Below are 17633 nucleotides of genomic sequence, written 5' to 3'. Positions count from 1 at the left end.
CAAAATATTGGGAGGGAAACAGATTCACAGACTCTAGATTTAAAATCCCCTGATTTTTAAATCCACATAACAGTGTAAACATTGGACTGTAGTACATACAATATCCCACAATACACCTAGTTATATATTTGTTCCTAATTAAGTTCTATGAGCAGCAGCAGAATAAAGATTTCCACAATTCCCTTGGTATCAAGGAAAAAAATGAATGGGCAAATGAACTTTTATTAAAATTTACTATATGCTAGAATTAGAAATAAGAAAAAAAGACATTCTGTGCTTTCAAAAAGTTCACATTCTAAATGAGACAATAGCATAGAGACTTTAATTATCGATGTCAGTTAAACTCACAAAGTATGCAACAGAGTTTGCCATGTCTATACAGAAATTTGAAAGGCATTCTGACATCGCTTATATCAATATGCCAATCCAATATAATTCTCAAAGCATTTATTAAGCATCCACTTTGTGCAAGAAGATACCATTAGAGGTATGGGAAATACAAAGAAAATAAGAAAATTAATTGTTGGCTTTAAGGAGCTTTTATTTAACTAGCCAATACAGATATGTCCACATGATTTTGGCCTGATTGTATGTGTTTGTCCCAACCTTCCACTAGGTGGTAGGAAAGCAAGTGTTCAATGTAGCCATCATTACCAGACTTGAGAGATAGAAGGTATAACTGGCCTTTGGGATAATGGCAACTCATTTTGGAGGGAGGGCAAGTAGATGCAGAATGAGAGAATTAATAATAATCTATTTATAGAGAAATTTTAGATTTATAAAGTATATTGCCTACAACAACTCTAAGAAGTTATACACATCCCCACTACTCTTATTTTAAAGATAAAGTGAGACTCTGAGAGGTTAAATCATTTATCCAGCCACAAAGCTAATAAATGCCTAAGACAGAAATCCAACACAGATCTCATGACTTTCTATAATGAAGCAGAGATTAAAGTAGCAGAAACTGGTCAAATCCACAAGTCACTGAGGAGTGAATTGAGCCATAAAAACAGCTGGCACCTAGAAGTCAGAAGCCAAAATGGTTCAGAATAACTGAATAGTTTATGAAGAGAAATTAAGGAATATGAATGACCAAAATCAAGAGGGCTACAAAAATGTTTCAGCAATGGACTGGCAAGTACTATGTAATTACAATCACTAAATATGACCCTGGAGAAAAAAATTAAGAAATAAACCTCCATCCTTTGTTAGAGAGGTGGCAAACTATGGATGAGACATATAGAATATACAGTTCAACTAAATCTAATGAGGTCACAGTGTTATTTGACTTTCCTTTGTTACAAGGCAAATGTTCATTGGGAGCAAGGGGTTGAGAGTAGTGATATATCCAAAAATTTCTATGACATTGTTCGGTTTTTTTAAAGACATAAATAAGAAAATAAAAAGAAACACTGAGCTGATACATTAAGATCATACCTATTCTTGCTCCCTAAAGGGATTAGTCAATTAGCAATTGGGGTCTGAGTAGCATAAAATTACTATATTGCATGACATCATATTTTGAGATAAATTATAATAGTAGATAAAATCCTATGTTTAGAATCAGTCGGACCTGGGTTCAAGTTTCCCTAAGAGGGGAAGATAGATGCCAAAGTTCTACAGCAGAGGCTGCTTACTAGGAAAGGAAACAGAATTGGGTAATAATGAAAGAGGAACTCAAATGGAGTTTAGACACTAAGGAAGACAGGGAAGGGAGAGGAACCATGCCATCTAATAACTTCCCATGTTAATTACTTTTGCCAAATAGTTGATAAACTTCATTGTTTCAGTTGTTCCTATCTGCTGAAGGAATTCAACTGCTATCAGCACTTTCCAAATTTTAGTGCCCTTAGTCCAAGCCCCAGCTGTTCTGCCCTAGTTACAATTCTCCTAGTGCCACTATTCACTGCTTGTTTAACTTTATGTGAATCAATGCTTCTCTGTAAGTTATTGTATTTCTTCATCAGCAAAGAAAGGGGATTCTAGTAGATATCTTTAAAGTTAAAAAAAAAACTTTAAATAAATAAGTTTAAAAGTACATTAAATAATTACATTATCCCAAGCAAAATTTGGGTGGGGGCTATTTAAATAATGTATGATACAAAGTATATATTTTATACTACAATATTCCAGACCTTGTTCAGAGAAATAATGATACAAATGCAACAGCAAAACAGTCTCTATTTTCAGGGAATTTCACATTCTAATTAAACCAGATTTCTGTCCTCATCAAGCCTTTACCTCTAATTAGTTAATCAATCCATCAATGAATATTTATAAAGTGTCTATTGTGTTCCAGGCTCTATGCTAAGGGCTGGAGATACAAAAATAGGTAAAAGATAATTCTTGCTCTAGAACAGTCATAATTGTTCTCTTTATATCCCATCATTTGTGTGGAGACTGCCACGTAGTAAGTTCTTAATAAATGCTTCTTGATTTAACATCTGCAGTGGAGCCTTGCACAAGATCCCATGATACAAGGATTTCAGAGAATTTCAAAAGGAAGGTTTCCGGGAGGTCACTAAGAAAGATCTCTTCTAACTCTTGCGTTCTATGAAAATATCAAGAAATATTGGAATCTCTGAAGGACAAAAATCTGAGACTTCTACAGTGGAAATGTAAATTTTGATATCTCCAAAGTATACAAAATGCTCTTGTGGTTGCCTTTTTATTTAACTTACCTTCCAAAGGACTTCCAAGGAACACTTAGAACAAACTTTTATTCTAAATTTATCAAATTCATTTAAAAATTTCCAGAAATGACATAAGGAGATGAATGTAATAGACACTAATGTTCCTTGGAGGAGTCATGGGGCAAGAGAAAGAAAGAAACAGATTAAGATGCTGCTGACATGTTTTTTATTTGAATAGCAGCAGGATTGGGAAGTGCATAGGAGTAGAATCTCAAAGCTGTGTGTGGGAGGTACTTGCACAAAATATTTTGTCAACAGGATTTCTGCATGCACCTCTCACAGGATGCTTGGGGAAATTTACCATGGAAGAAGATTTCTCAACCCTTTCCCCACCCCCTTTGTAAATAGTAGAAATGTTGGAATGAAAATATCCTAGTCATTGAGCATCCAGGCAATGACAAATCTAGGCTGCTCCCCCACCCTTCTCAGAGGAGACTACCAGGGACAGAGCAGGCATTATCATCCCACCAAACAGCCATTGTGGAAACACACTTCTCCCTGACCTCTGTCCTCCAGTAATCTCCCTTGTGGATTTCCGGCTGTATCACGCCAGCCCAGTGCCATTGACATTGAATGTGAGAGCAAGAAGAGACTTTTGCTGAGAGAGTACCAAAGCTGGAAGGGAGCATAGAATAAGGAATATTAAACCTGGAAAGGCTATTTGAACATTTAACGTGAAATGACAAAGCTGGAGTGAAACTTCAAACACAGAACGTTAAATAACAGAGTTGGAAAGGAACACATATCATAAAATGTTAGCCCTGGATGGGAGTTTACAACGTAGAACATAAAATGCTAAATTTTAATGTGGACGAGGAGAAAAGATTGTCAGGGCTAGAAGAAACCTTAGAATACAGAGTATAGAATATCAGAGCTTGGAGAGACCTTAGAATACACAATCTAGGATACTAAAGTTGGAAAGGAATACAGAACAAAACATTAGAGCTAAAATACAAAATATCAGAATTGGAAGAAAACTTATGACACAGAACTGAGAATGCCAAAGAAGGGGTTCATAGAACTAAGGAATGTTGGTGATCAAGAGAACTCAAAGAACATGGATTATCAGAACTGGAAGGAAACTTAGAACACAAAGAAAAGTATGCCAGAGAATTCTGCAACAAAGAATTCTGGAGATGGAAGAGACCTTTGAAGAGAGAACATAGTAAAATGTCAGAGTTGGAAAAAAAACATCGAACATTTGAACAGTAGATCTGGAAGGCACTTTAAAGATTGTGTAGGCTTACTCTTTCATGCATAAATATTCAAAAACAGGCAGGAGAGTCTAGATTGAAAGCCAGATTTTCAAAGTACAAGATCAGTACTCTTTCCATTATGTACCATTCACGGCATGTTCTTGTACTTTTTAAGCACTTTCTATCCATATTTGATAACAAAGTATTTTGACCATGGGAAAGTCAGACAATAAAGAAGTGTCTTTTCTGTGCTAACCATTATACTAAGTTCTGGGCCATGCTAAAGACTACCTATGTTGTAATTCAGAGGAATTCAGGGGAATAGGAATATGGATCTATATCCTGACATCATCACTAACCTAATTGTACAACTAGGTAATGTTTCTAGCCTTTATTTTTTCCTTTGTTAGATGAGAGGATTAAACCTGATGAAATCAACAATTCATTTCATCTGCAAAATTCTATGGAATCCATAAATGTATATATTCTGAGATAAATATGATTCATATTTAAAATAAGTATGCTATGTTTTTTCTCCTTCCAAATTGGAACTCACTATACTACCACTATTATCACCCAAAAAATCCCTCTTCCAAATGTCTCTATTATTCTTGGAAGCACCATGACCTTTCTAGAAAATCATGTTCACAAAACTAAGTCATTCTTCCTTTGCCTTTACCTCCCCTATGTTAAATAAATTGCAGTCTTCCCAGTTCTACATCCAATCCACTACGTTCTTGACTTTCATGTCCTGCTGTCCACTTATACAACTTCTCACAAGCTTTCCCAACATTTTTCTAACCTTTATTTTTTAGAATTTCAATCTTCTTTCAAGACATAACTCCAGTGCTATCTCCTTCTTCAAGATTTCCCTAACTCTCTATAATTATTTGTGCTCTTAACTCTTGACTCTGCTTTCAATGACATTTTAAATATACATTGAATTTCTTGAGCTAGCTACATGTCATTTCTTCAGAATCCAGTGGTTCTTAATCTTCTCTGTGGTAATCTGATGAAATGTATGGACCCTTTCCAAGAATAATATTATTAAATGCATAAAATAAAATACATCAGATTATAAAAGAAAAGAGTCATATTAGAATCAATATTATATAATATAATTTTGAGTACATGTATGTCTTTGTTTCTTAACTTTGCACCTTTGAAATAGTGAGGTACTCTCATTCTTAGAGGGATAGATTTAAATTTTCTTTTTTGTAAAATCTAAACATAATTTTTAATTTGTGATATGAAAAGTTTTATATAAGTAGAGGTAATATATATGTACACATATTTGTATATTTGTAGATAGTATATATACAATATGTATACATATAGATACATATATAATGCACAAACACACCACACACACACACACGCACACACACACATATACCCACACACATACATATACTTGTGTATGTAAGGTAAAACAACAAAAAGACAACAAATTCAGAGATCTGGGATTAAGAAGCTCTGCAGATCTTAAACTTCAGTTGTTTAGTTAGTCTATGCTAATTATCTGAGACTGAGAAATGTGACAGGGACTTTCAAGGGTGGAGCCAAGATGGGAAAATAAAGCCAGGATGCTGCTCGTGCTCTCCCAGTTTCCCTTGAAAACTACATGAAACCAAGTCTTTGAACAGAGTTTGACAGAATGAAACAACTCTCCCACTTTAGATACACCAGAAAAACTTCAATAAAGGTCAGTCTCATTGGAGTGAAAAGGTGTTCGGCCCAGCTCAGACAGACTCTGGGAAAGTTGGTAAGAGAGGCTTAATCACGCAAATTAGAAACTAACACTCTCAGTTCTGGCCCAGTAGAGAAGCAAATCAGTGAGGCATCTTCGAGTGCGAGCTCAGAAAGCAAAGTCTGGGAAACCATGCTGTTTCCGGAAAAGATCAGTCAAAGCTACTCCCTACAAATCTTAGGGACTCCTGTTCTTGAAACCAAGGCTCAGAGCTGCACAGAATGCTTGGGACAGAGCCACCTTTGCCCCAGGATTAGGGTTCCAATATAAATGTAAAAAAGAGGTAATAACAAAAGAAAAGGAAACAAAATGAAAACAAAAGAAAACAGAAAAAAAAAAACCTTGACCACAGAAAGGTACTATTGTGACAGGAAAAACCAAAACACCAACTCAGAAAAAGGCAAAGAAATCACAAAGAATGATATTAATTGGTCTCAAGCTCAAAGCAGCTTCTTGGAAGTGTTCATCAAAGATTTTAAAAGGCAAATATGAGAGGTAGAAAAAAAATGAGCAAGTAAATAAGAGGTATGCATGAGAGAGTCAACAGCTTGGAAAAGGAAGGAAAAACCTGACTGAAGAAAACAACTCCTTAAAAAGTAGAATTAACCAAATGGAAAAAGAGATACAAAAGCTAATTCAAGAAAATCACATATTAAAAGCCAGACTGAGTCAGAGGTAATGACTCTGTGAGACAGCAAGAATTAAAAAAAAAACAATTAAATATCAAAGTAGAAATTCTGAAACTCAACAAAATTGAAACTAAGAAAATTATGGAAGTAATAAATAAAATTAAAAGTAGGTTTTGTGAAAAAAAGACAAAAAAATAGATAAACCTTTGCTTAATTTGATTAAGAAAAAGAAAACAAAACAAAAAATTACCAACATCACAAATGAAAAGGGTGAAATTAACATCAATGAAAAATATATTAAAGCAACTGAAATGGATGAATATTTACAAAAATGTTAATTGCCCAGATTAGCAAAAGAGAAAAAAATGATTTAAATAGTCACATTTTAGGAAAACAAAATTGAACAATCCATTAATGAACTCTCTAACAAAATTTCCAGGGTTAGATGGATTCACAAGTGAATTCCACCAAACTTTTAAACAATTAATTCCAATACTATGTAAATTATTTGGGGAAAAAATAGGCAAAGAAGCAGCATTGCCAAATTCCTTCTATGACATAGATGATACTATTATATAAACCTGGAAGAGCCAAAACAGAGAAAGAAAATTATAGACTAATCTTCCTAACGAATAGTGACATAAAATTCTTAAATAAAATATTAGCAAAGAGATTACAGCAACTTATCAGCAGGATAATACACTATGATCAAGAAGGATTTATATCAGTAATGTAGGTTTAGTTCAATATCATAAAAACTATTACCGTAAATGGATCATATCAATAATAAAACCAATAGAATCAAATGATAATCTCAATAGATGCAGAAAAAGCTTTTGACAAAATGCAGTACCCATTCCTATTAAAAAACAGTAGAGAGCATAGGGATAAAAGGGAGCTTTCCTTTAAGAAATAAGCAGTATCGATCTAAAACCAACAGCAAGCATTATTTGTAATAGAGAAAAGTTGGATGCATTCCCTTATTGGGATCAAGGGTAAAACAAGCATGTGCATTATCACCACTATTATTCAATATTGTACTAAAAATGTTGTTTTTAGCAATAAAAAACGAAAAACAAATGAAAGGAATTATAATAAGCAATGAGGGGGGAAAAAACTATCACTCTTGGCAGATAATATGATAATATCCTTAGAAAATCCTAGAAAATCTTCCAAAAACCTACTTAAAACAGTTCACAGCTTTAGCAAAGTTTCAGGATATAAAATAAACCCACACAAATCGTCTTCATTTCTATATATTACTGGCAAAGTCCATTACAAGAGATAAAAAGAGAAATTATGTTTAAAATAACTGTAGAAAAAATAAAATATTTAGAGGTCTACCTGTCAAGACAAATCCAAGAATTATATTAACACAATTACACTTCTCAACAAAAAAGTATGATCTAGACAATTGGAAAAATATCAATTGCTCATGGGTAGTCAAAACTAATATAATAAAAATTAAAATTCTGCCTAAATTGGTCTACTTTTTCAGTGCCATATCAAACTGCCAAAATATCATTATTACATAGAACTAGAAAAAATAATAATAAAATTTCATCTGGAAGAACAAAAGGTCAAAAATATCAAGGAAATTAATGAAAAAATATAAAGGATGGTGGCTTAACAGTACCAAACCTAAAACTATATTATAAAGTAGCAGTCATCAAAACCATTTGATATTGGCTAAGAAATAGTGGTGGATCAATGGAATGGATTAGAAACATATGACACAATAATCAAGGCCTATACTAATCTAGTACTTGTAAACCCTCAAACTCTACTTTCTAGAATAAGAATTCACTATTTGACAAAAATTGCTGAAGAAAATGAAAAATAACATGCCAGAAACTTGGCATCAACCTACATCTCACACCCCATACCAAAATAAGGTCAAAATGGTTATATAATTTGGGCATAAAGGATGATACCATAAATAAATTAGGAGAGCAAGGGATAATTTACCTATCAGATCTCTGGAGAAGGGAGGAATTTATGACCAAAGGAAAACAAGAGAACATTATGAAAGGCAAAATGGACAACTTTGATTACATTAAATTAGTTTTTGCACAAACAAAACCAACAGACATCAGATTAAAAAGGAAGTACAAATCCAGGGAAATATCTTTATAGGCAATGTTCCTGATAAAAAGTCTCATTTCTAAAATATATAAAGAACTATATGAAATTGAGGCAAGGAGTAGCCAAATGATACTTGGTTCTGTCATAGAGTATAGAGTATAGGGCTCTGTCAAGATGATAGGAAACACCCTGTTTTCCAAAGCTAAGGCTCACCAAGAAAGCTTCCCCTGAATTTAGCACAACAACAATCCTTTGGACTCATCCTTTGGCTGATCTGACCCTCTAGCAAAATCACATAATTATTTTATTTCTTTAACCAGCACTAGGTATTCTCTGAGCTCCACATTCTCATGAAACTTTACTATTAATCAAACTTGTCACATTGTTGTTACACCTCATTATCAGGGCTACAGCTCATGGCATAGACAGAAGTATTAAGTTCTACCCACACTGAAGCAAATCCCTCCACTAAAGGCAGGGTTTTGGCATGTGTTCTTGCTTATAAGTCATTTCCCTCAACCTAAAATTAAATTTCTGTTTGATTTCTGATTCTGTCTCTATTCTGCTCTGTTTGGCTCTGGCCACCCACAGATTAGAGGCTAGTTCCATCCAGTCGACAGCTCTTTGTCTGTACAGAGTTACCAGCAGTGAACAGCAACTATCTTGGTTCCTTCCTTAAGGGGACAAGAGAGCTGTAATAATGAGGATGTCAAGATATAGAAAAAGATATTGAGCAATCTCTTTGAGTCAGTTCTCCATGTTGGCAATAAAAGGAAACTTTAAAGAAAACTACAAGAACCCTAGAAATAAATCCAGACATTGTTTTGGCATCTACAAGTGAACAAGAAAATTGACTTTATAAAAAATAAGTATGACCTAATAAAATAATTTGCAATCAGTTTTCTTAAGGTTTAAAAATTATAGTTTGGTGGACAGGTCTATTTTTTAGTTATAGATCTATGCCTAAATTGCGATGTGGAATTCCCATTGAAGATTTCCTTTACCAAAGCAGACCCATACTGCTCTACAGCTTATTATTGAAATAAGAGAAAGTCAATCCACAAATCTTTTTTTTTTCAAAAACCTATTGTATTTTTTTACTCAAGAAAAATCCATCTTCCTTCCTTTTCAATTCCCCCTACCAAATGAGGAGAAAGTATAAACAAAAATCTTATTACAAATATGTAAATTCAAGGGGACAAAATTCCATTGATTCTGTTTATATACACATACAGAGAGAGAGAGTCCAATAGAATGGATAGAACGTTGCAGGAGTCCTCTGGAATCTTTGTTTTGTCTTTAGAGTATTTTTTCTGTAAAAATCAACCTTGTAGTTTTGTTTATCTCATTCTGCTCAAAAAGTTTTTCCCTAGTTTACCTAAAACTATCTTTTTATCATTTCTTACAGCATAATAGTATTCCATCATATTGATATGTCATAACTTGTTTAGTCATTCCCAAATTACTAAATACCTTCTGTTTCCAATTCTTTGTCACTGGGGAAAAACAAACCAAAACAAAATGAACCCCTGCTATTAGTAGTTTTATACAGCCTTAATTGAAGTTTGTTTTACTTAAAACTAATCCCTTCCTTAATCTACTTTCTTATTTTTTCCTTACCCTTATCCTCTTTCTTTCCTTTTTCTCCATTGAGGGAGATATATTTCTATAGCAATTTCATGTGTGTATAAACATCTCTATGTTCCTCCATCTTTAGACTTCAGAGGAAAGTGAAGTTCAAGTGTCACCTGTTCCTCCTACACCTTACTCTTTTTACAAACTTCTATTTATACATTTCTATCTTGTAAGAAAAGTTTCCCTATTCTTTTGCTCACTTTCTTTCTCTAAGGTATTTCCCTTACCAATTTTTTTTTCAATTTTATTTTCTTTCAACATAAAATAAAACCATTCCTTGGTCTTGTCTAACTAAACTGCCTTTATGACCTTTTGTGATGAAAGAGTACACATGCAGGATTTTCTTTTTTAGTCTCTTATGAAAGTTCATTCATAATTACCATTTTATGTACTCTTGACTCCTATGACTATATCCATGCAGCTCTGGTCTTTTCACAGTGAATGCTTGGAAGTCCTTTTTGAAAATCTGTTTCTTGCCTTCTTCCTCTCCCCACATAGAATTATATTAAATTCTGCTGAGTGATTTATTCTTTCTTATATCCCTATATCCTTTGCCTTTTAGAATATCATGTTCCAAATTCTCCATTCTTTATAGGAGTAGCTTCTAAATTACAATTTTCACTGTCTTCTGGGTCCTTAATTCTTTCTTTCTTACTTCTTGAAATATTTTTTTGCCCTGGAAATTCTGGATTTTAGTTATACTATGACTGGGAATTTTCATTGGGGGTTTATTTCAAGATGTAACTAATGAATTCTTTCTATTCTAGGAATTCCATTCAAACTTGTATCCAGGCTGTGCTTTTCTTGGAGACTGCTTGTAGATGTTTCAAAATCATGCTCTTTTTCTATATTTGTATTTTGAGGATCCTTGTCGTTAGAAGTAATTGGAAAAAAATTTGTTTGTTCTTCCTTCCAGTTTCTTTTGTGACTTCACACTTTGTAGTACAGCAGGCTCTATTCATTTCTGGGAGAAATGCTTGTGATATTCTTGCTGCTTTCTTGAGATACTGAGTGTTGTAATTCCTGGATTTCAAGAATATATCAGACTGGGAATTAAAAGTTTTCAGTACTTCCAAAGTGGTTTAACACAGAGCAAAGAATGATTTCTTTCCTCTTGGTGCTATCTCTACAAGTTCTTGACCTGGATTTGGTCCAGGTCTATAAGCAGCACGTCTATAAACTTGTCCCAGTTGGAGTTCCAGTAGAATTCTGTTGGATTCTGTCTCTGGTTCAGTGAAAAAAGCTCCCCTTTGATCTGTGACTCCTGCCTTAGTAATTCTGTTGCAGACCTAAGATTGGGATAAATCTTAGAACTGGCACCCTACTCTACTCCTGCCATCAGAGATATATAGTAACAGTACAAATAGACCACTCCTCAAGGGTCGAATGCCACCCTTAGGTGCAGGTCCTTTTTTCAATCAATCCTGGATCTATGAACTAAAACGTTGTAAAAAGCAAAATAAAATTTTCATTGGTACCTATCCCTTTCCCCTACATAGGTTTATACTCCTTTGTGATAAATTTGTGACTTCTTCTTACCCTGGTACAAAGCCTTTCCTATGCTAGGATGGTCATTCCTAGTTGGATCTTGTCTACAGTGTCTACAGACCTCTCTTTCTTCCTATACCAAACTAACCTTGAAAATTACTTTGCTTATTTGGAATTATGCTCAAAAAGTTATCAAACTGTATATACCCTTTGATCCAGCAATGTTACTACTGGGCTTATATCCCAAAGAGATCTTAAAGAAGGGAGAGGGACCCACATGTGCAAAAATGTTTGTGGCAGCCCTTTTTGTAGTGGCAAGAAAGTGGAAATTAAATGGATACCCATCAATTAGAGAATGGCTGAATAAGTTGTGGTATATGAATGTTATGGAATATTATTGTTCTGTAAGAAATGATCAGCAGAATAAATACAGAGAGGCCTGGTGAGACCTACATGAATTGATGCTGAGTGAAATGAGCAGGACCAGGAGATCATTATATACTTCAACAACAATACTGTATGATGATCAATTCTGATGGACGTGGGTCTCTTCAACAATGAGATGAACCAAATCAGTTTCAATTCTTCAATAAGGAAGAGAACCAGTTACACCCAGTGAAAGAACTCTGGGAAATGAGTGTGAAGCACAACATTGCATTTCCACTCCTTCTGTTTTTGTCCATTTACATTTTTGTTTTCCTTCTCAGGTCATTTTTACCTTATTTCTAAGTCTGATTTTTCTTGTGCAGCAAAATAATTGTATGGATATGTATACATATATTGTGTTTAACATATACTTTAACATATTTAACATGTATTGGTCTACCTGCCATGTAGGGGACAGGGTGGGGGAGAAGGATGGGAAAAGTTGGAACGGAAGGTTTTGCAGTTGTCAATGCTGAAAAATTACCCATGCATATGTCTTGTAAGTAAAAAGGAAGAAAAAAATATATATATATAATATGTAAAGAAAATTTCTTCGCTTGGTCTTGTGAATTTTATAGACCTGTTGACAGCAGGAGGTAGAATTCAATCATACTTCCTGCTACCATTTTGGTTACATCATGCCCATATGGATTTATCCACAAGGATAGATAACAACATCTATATAGCACCTACTTTGTGCCAAGCACTGTACTATTCTACAAATATTATCCAATTTGATCCCCACAATCATAACATGCTAATATTACCCTCATTGTATAAGTGAGAGAACTGAAGTTCATAGATGTAAAATTATTTGTCCAAACCTCTTGGGTACTATTTATGAGATGTGAAATTTGAACCCAGAGGTCATTTAGAAGAGGTACTTAGGGTGTTATGTAAGCCCAAGATCACAAAACCAGAAGTATGAGAAACAGGACAGAGAGTCGGGTACCTCAGTTACAGAGAACTTTATACTTTATATTTATCTTCCTTCACAGTCTGTGAAATATATATTGTAAGTTATATAAAGGACATCTTTCCCATGAAATAAGAGAGTGTCAATAAGGAGAATCAGTCTGTTCACAGCCACCCAGCAGAGAAGGAATTCAAATTCAGATTTCCTTGTGTGTGTATGTCTGTCTCTGTATGGGAGGATCTGTGTGTGTGTGTGTGTGTATGTGTGTGTGTGTGTGTATGTTTAGATGATAGATATGGTTATATGTGAATGTGTTGTAGCTTTGTATGAGTATGGATATGTGGAAGGGTAGATGAGTGGAGGTATATGTTGAGAAAGTAGATATCAGTGTGGCTGTGAATGTGGTTGTACTTTTCTCAGCCCACCACAATGTTCCTCTAATACAAAAATTATTTCATGTGCCCATTGCTAAAGAATACTTTCTATCTAATAATAACCATGTATTTACACAGATCCACTCATCTCTCTTCTTCTGTACCATCTTATAACTTTGAGCATTCATTTCCAAGAAACTTGGCAAGTTTGAGAGGCTCATTTCAATTTTTGAAATGCTTAATAAGCACTTACAACTATAAAGTAATATCCTGGGTGCTGAGATAACAAAGATCAGCAAAACATATGTCAAGCTCTAAGGGAATTTTTAGAATAAGGGGGGTGCATTCTGTGATCAGGAATACTATTTGGGATGTACATATGTATGTACTAACATTATATCATAGTTGCCCCAGTGGAAAATGCATACATGTATGCATTTTCCACTGGGGCAACTATGATATAATGTTAGTGGATTACTTACATTTTGCTCCTCTGAGTTCTCTAAGCTGTACACACCCTCTATGTAGCTTAAAATTTCACTAAGACTTGGGGCATCCTGTATAAATTTACACTGATGGCAGATTAGCCCAAAGTTATTTTGCAGCAAAATGCTATTGTAATATTAAAGGCCTGCTCATTTCTCAAATTGACATTTCTTTTCTGGTGTCAAATTCAATTCAACAATTCAATTAAATAGCTACTTCTTAACTAGGTATTGTATGAACTACATGGTATTGAGTATTGGGGGAGATATATGAATGTGAATGAGATATGATTCTTGTAGTTGGAGGAGGAAAGGCATGAAAGCAGATAAATACAAATCAGATAAAGATACATACATATAAAAGGCAGGTAGATGGTGCAGTTATTGGTATACTGCACTCGAGTCAAGAGGATTGGAGCTTATATTGAGATTCATATTTTTCCTCAGATATTTATTAGCTGTGTGCAAATCATTTATTTCTTGACTCAAAATAAAGATATGTGTTTATGATGAGTATTACATTCTTTAAAATCAGGTAAGGGAGAGATCACTATTAGCTGGATAAATTGGGAAATTTTTATGAAAGAGGTAGCCACAGACAGAGCTTAGAAGAATACATATGGAGTCCTTATCAAAGTTCTGAATTTACTCTCCCAATCACATACATGAGTGGATCCAGGCCCAAAGTGAATCTGGATACTTATCTACACACAAGATTTTTGGGGCAGCATTGAAGGTGAATGGTGTTCTTCTGATGTTAAATGGGCCAGTAAATAGAGTGCTGGGGATCTAGATACAGAAAGGTCTGAGTTGAAAGCTGGTCTCAGATACTAGCTATGTGACTTTAACCTTAGTTTCATCAACCATAAAATGAGGTAATAACAGTAACAATCTCACAAGGTTGTTATGGAGATCAAATAGATATTTATTAAAAAGTGCTTAGATAGCACTTGACACATAATAGGTGCTATATAATTGCTTGTTTGCCTTATTGGCTCAACCCCCACCTCTGATGTGTTTCTCTGAAAATTGAGATATTTGTGCTCTGGTATCATTAGTAAGTTAGTATTTCCCCAATATTCTCAGACCTCTTCAATATCTATTCAATAACATTGAAAAGCAGTTCATATTAAGTATCTTTTACAGAAAGATATTAATGAGAATATATAGCAAGAACAGAAGTCCTTGAAAAAAAACTTTCAAAACTTAGAAATTTTCTCTACCCTCTTGGTCCCTGGGAGACCAAGTTCATCTTCAAGTGTCTCTACAAACATTTCCCTTACCAAGTTCACTTTGAAATCAGCATGATGGATAGAGGAATAGCTTCCCTGTTTGAAGGACATGGCACCCTGGCTGCCAGGTTGATTCCCTGCTAGGTTGGATCATTCAGGTCACTAGCTGCTTGGAGATGTACTAGCTCCTCATCCAGTTTGATTGCAGTTGCTATGGTAATCTCTTCCATGGATTCCTATCACTAAAATTCTGATGGCTATTTCAAACTTGTTCCATCTCAAATACTCATTCATGTAAGATCAGTAAGTTGTAAATGCTTCAAGGACAAAAGATAGAACAATTCCATGCATTCACATGGAGACTTGGATAGGGAAATGAGGCAACCAAATTGGCTGCCCCTTTCCATTTACCCAGAAATTTATGATAGTTCTTTTAACTCACTACTAGAGAAGGGCGAGGAGGAGAAAGAGATAGACAGAAATAGACTTAGAGGATAAAAGAAAGAGAAAAGAAGAGGAAGGGAAGAGAGATAAATATGTCTCTTTTGCAGGCCTTTGCATGTACTCTAAATTTCAATTCAGTAGCCAATTAAAAGTTTGTTCTTCACCACAAAATAAGTAATCAGGAAAAAGATTATAGAGTATCCCCAAAGTCCCAGTATAATTAAGTACTTAAACAACTTAGGACTTCTCCCTTATATGTCATGGTACATTTTAGAAAACAGGTTTTCCAAGCATTCATGAGGACTGACACCAGGCAGAGAAGATTGGACATGTCAAAGAATGGAGCCCATATTGGCCAGTCCTCCATAATATGTATAATGTCACCAAATGGAAACAGTAGGGAGAATACTTCACACATTGATAGGTAAAAATTAGAGCACAAGATATATTTATTTGATGGCAAATTTGACCCAGAGAATATGAGAAGTGACAAATTCCTTTAAAGATAAATTGGACCCAAATTGTAGAAGACCTCTAATGACTTAGTAAAGAAAATTATCTTTATTTATAAGATCATAAGTATGGAGGATGAAGGAATCTGAGAGGTTCTTTGATCAATCTCTCCTACTTCCCCTCCCAATCTTCAAAATGTAGAAACTAAGATCCATAGAGTTTAAGTGTTTTGCATAAAATCATATAGTAACAAGTGGCTGAAACAGGATTTAAATGTAGTTCCCTGAATCTCAATATAGTTCTCTTTTCTTTCTATCATTTGCCTCTTTTGAAAATGAAGTCATTGAGGGTCCTATATCAGTGGACTGATATGATCATACTTATATAAAGTAGAATTCTGTTAAAACTGTACAGTCCAAGATATCAAGGTGGTACACAGTGGATAGAGCACCAGCCCAGGAGTTAGGAAGACCTGAATTGAAATTCAGCCTTGGACACTTATTAGCTGTATGACCTGGAGCAAGACACTTACCCCCAATTATCTCCCAAAATAAAAACATCAGAACAACTGTATAATAGGTAGTATGATCATGTTTTCAAGTACTTCTGATAAACAAAGGAACATGTATTCTCCCCCATAACCACTTCCTTCCCCACTATCTAAGTGTCCTCTTCTTGAAATATTTATTTGGGGATAGATTAAAGAATATAATCTTTGTCAGTCTGCTTTCTGAGTCACGTACAGGGAGATTGATTCCTTAGGACCATTTCTCTCATTCACTATATATTCCTTAATATCATTCAATCACCAATGGTGCAAATTATCCTAGGAAGGTGAATGGCTTACTCACAGAGTAAGTTTCATCAGTTACATCACAGAGATGTTTCTAGTCATCATCACTAAGAGGATATAAGAAATGTGATTACAATGGACTATTTTCTGTGTGTTCTCTGAGGAGCTGAGCAATTACAAGAAGAAACCAGTATCATTCCTTCTTTTGTTCTAAGGAGAAAGCATAATAAACTAAAGCATTTAAACAAATAATTCCAAACCAGATGCATGATTAATGTTGTTAAAATCGTCATGGAAAGGCTTCCACCTTCCACAGATTTAGAAGATAAGTACCCTGTTAATCAGTCATTTGATCATCATTCATACCTTTTGCTTGTGGCCTATCAATTTCTTGCTGATTTCACAGGGGAGACAGAAAGATTTTGCAAAACTTGTCTTTGCCCAGGCTTATCTAAAACAAATCATTGCCTAGAAAAATCAGCATCAGATGAGGGACATTTAAGATTAGGAGCCTCCTCTTAAGAATTTCATTTGCGGAGTTTTCTAACACTCACTTTCCAGGAACCACAGTCATATTTACTATTACTTGGGATTATATATATACATATATATACAATTATATAAAACATTTTTATATTAGTCATTTTGTACAAAATGATTTGATAAGAAAAAATGAAAGTAAAAAATCATATTTCTATCTGTATTCAAACAATATCAGTTCTTTCTCTGGGGGTGGATAGAATGCTTCATTATTAGTTCTTTGGGATTGTCTTGGTTTGTTGTATGACTGAGAATAGCTAAATAATTTATAATTCTTCATCAAACAATATTGCTCTTACTGTGTACAATTTTTTCCTGGTTCTATTCACTTCACCACACATCAGTTCATGTAAGTCTTTCCATAATTTCCTGAAAACATCCTGCTTATCATTTTTTATAGCCCAACAATATTCCATTCCAAGCATATACCACAGCCTGTTTAGCCATTCCCCAGGTGTTGGGTATCCTTTTGATTCCTGATTCTTAGTCAT

The 17633-nt window shown here is 34.4% G+C and overlaps 2 long non-coding RNA genes across 6 annotated transcripts in view; one reads left to right on the top strand and one right to left on the bottom strand.

The window, feature by feature from the left end:
- The window catches only part of LOC116419830, a 215807-nt gene extending 200698 nt beyond the window's left edge, over positions 1 to 15109 (bottom strand). For all 4 annotated transcript variants that reach the window (XR_004230144.1, XR_004230143.1, XR_004230146.1 and 1 more), the window contains exon 1: positions 14964 to 15109. This is a non-coding gene — a long non-coding RNA (uncharacterized LOC116419830). The remainder of the gene's footprint in view (positions 1 to 14963) is intronic.
- The window catches only part of LOC116419831, a 61459-nt gene that overhangs the window by 25597 nt on the left and 18229 nt on the right, over positions 1 to 17633 (top strand). The window lies entirely within an intron of this gene.

Source organism: Sarcophilus harrisii, chromosome 6 (genome assembly GCF_902635505.1).
Source record: "Sarcophilus harrisii chromosome 6, mSarHar1.11, whole genome shotgun sequence".
NCBI lineage: Eukaryota > Metazoa > Chordata > Mammalia > Dasyuromorphia > Dasyuridae > Sarcophilus > Sarcophilus harrisii.
Note: the sequence above shows the minus strand (reverse complement) of the source record. Positions and strands in the feature narration are given on the sequence as shown.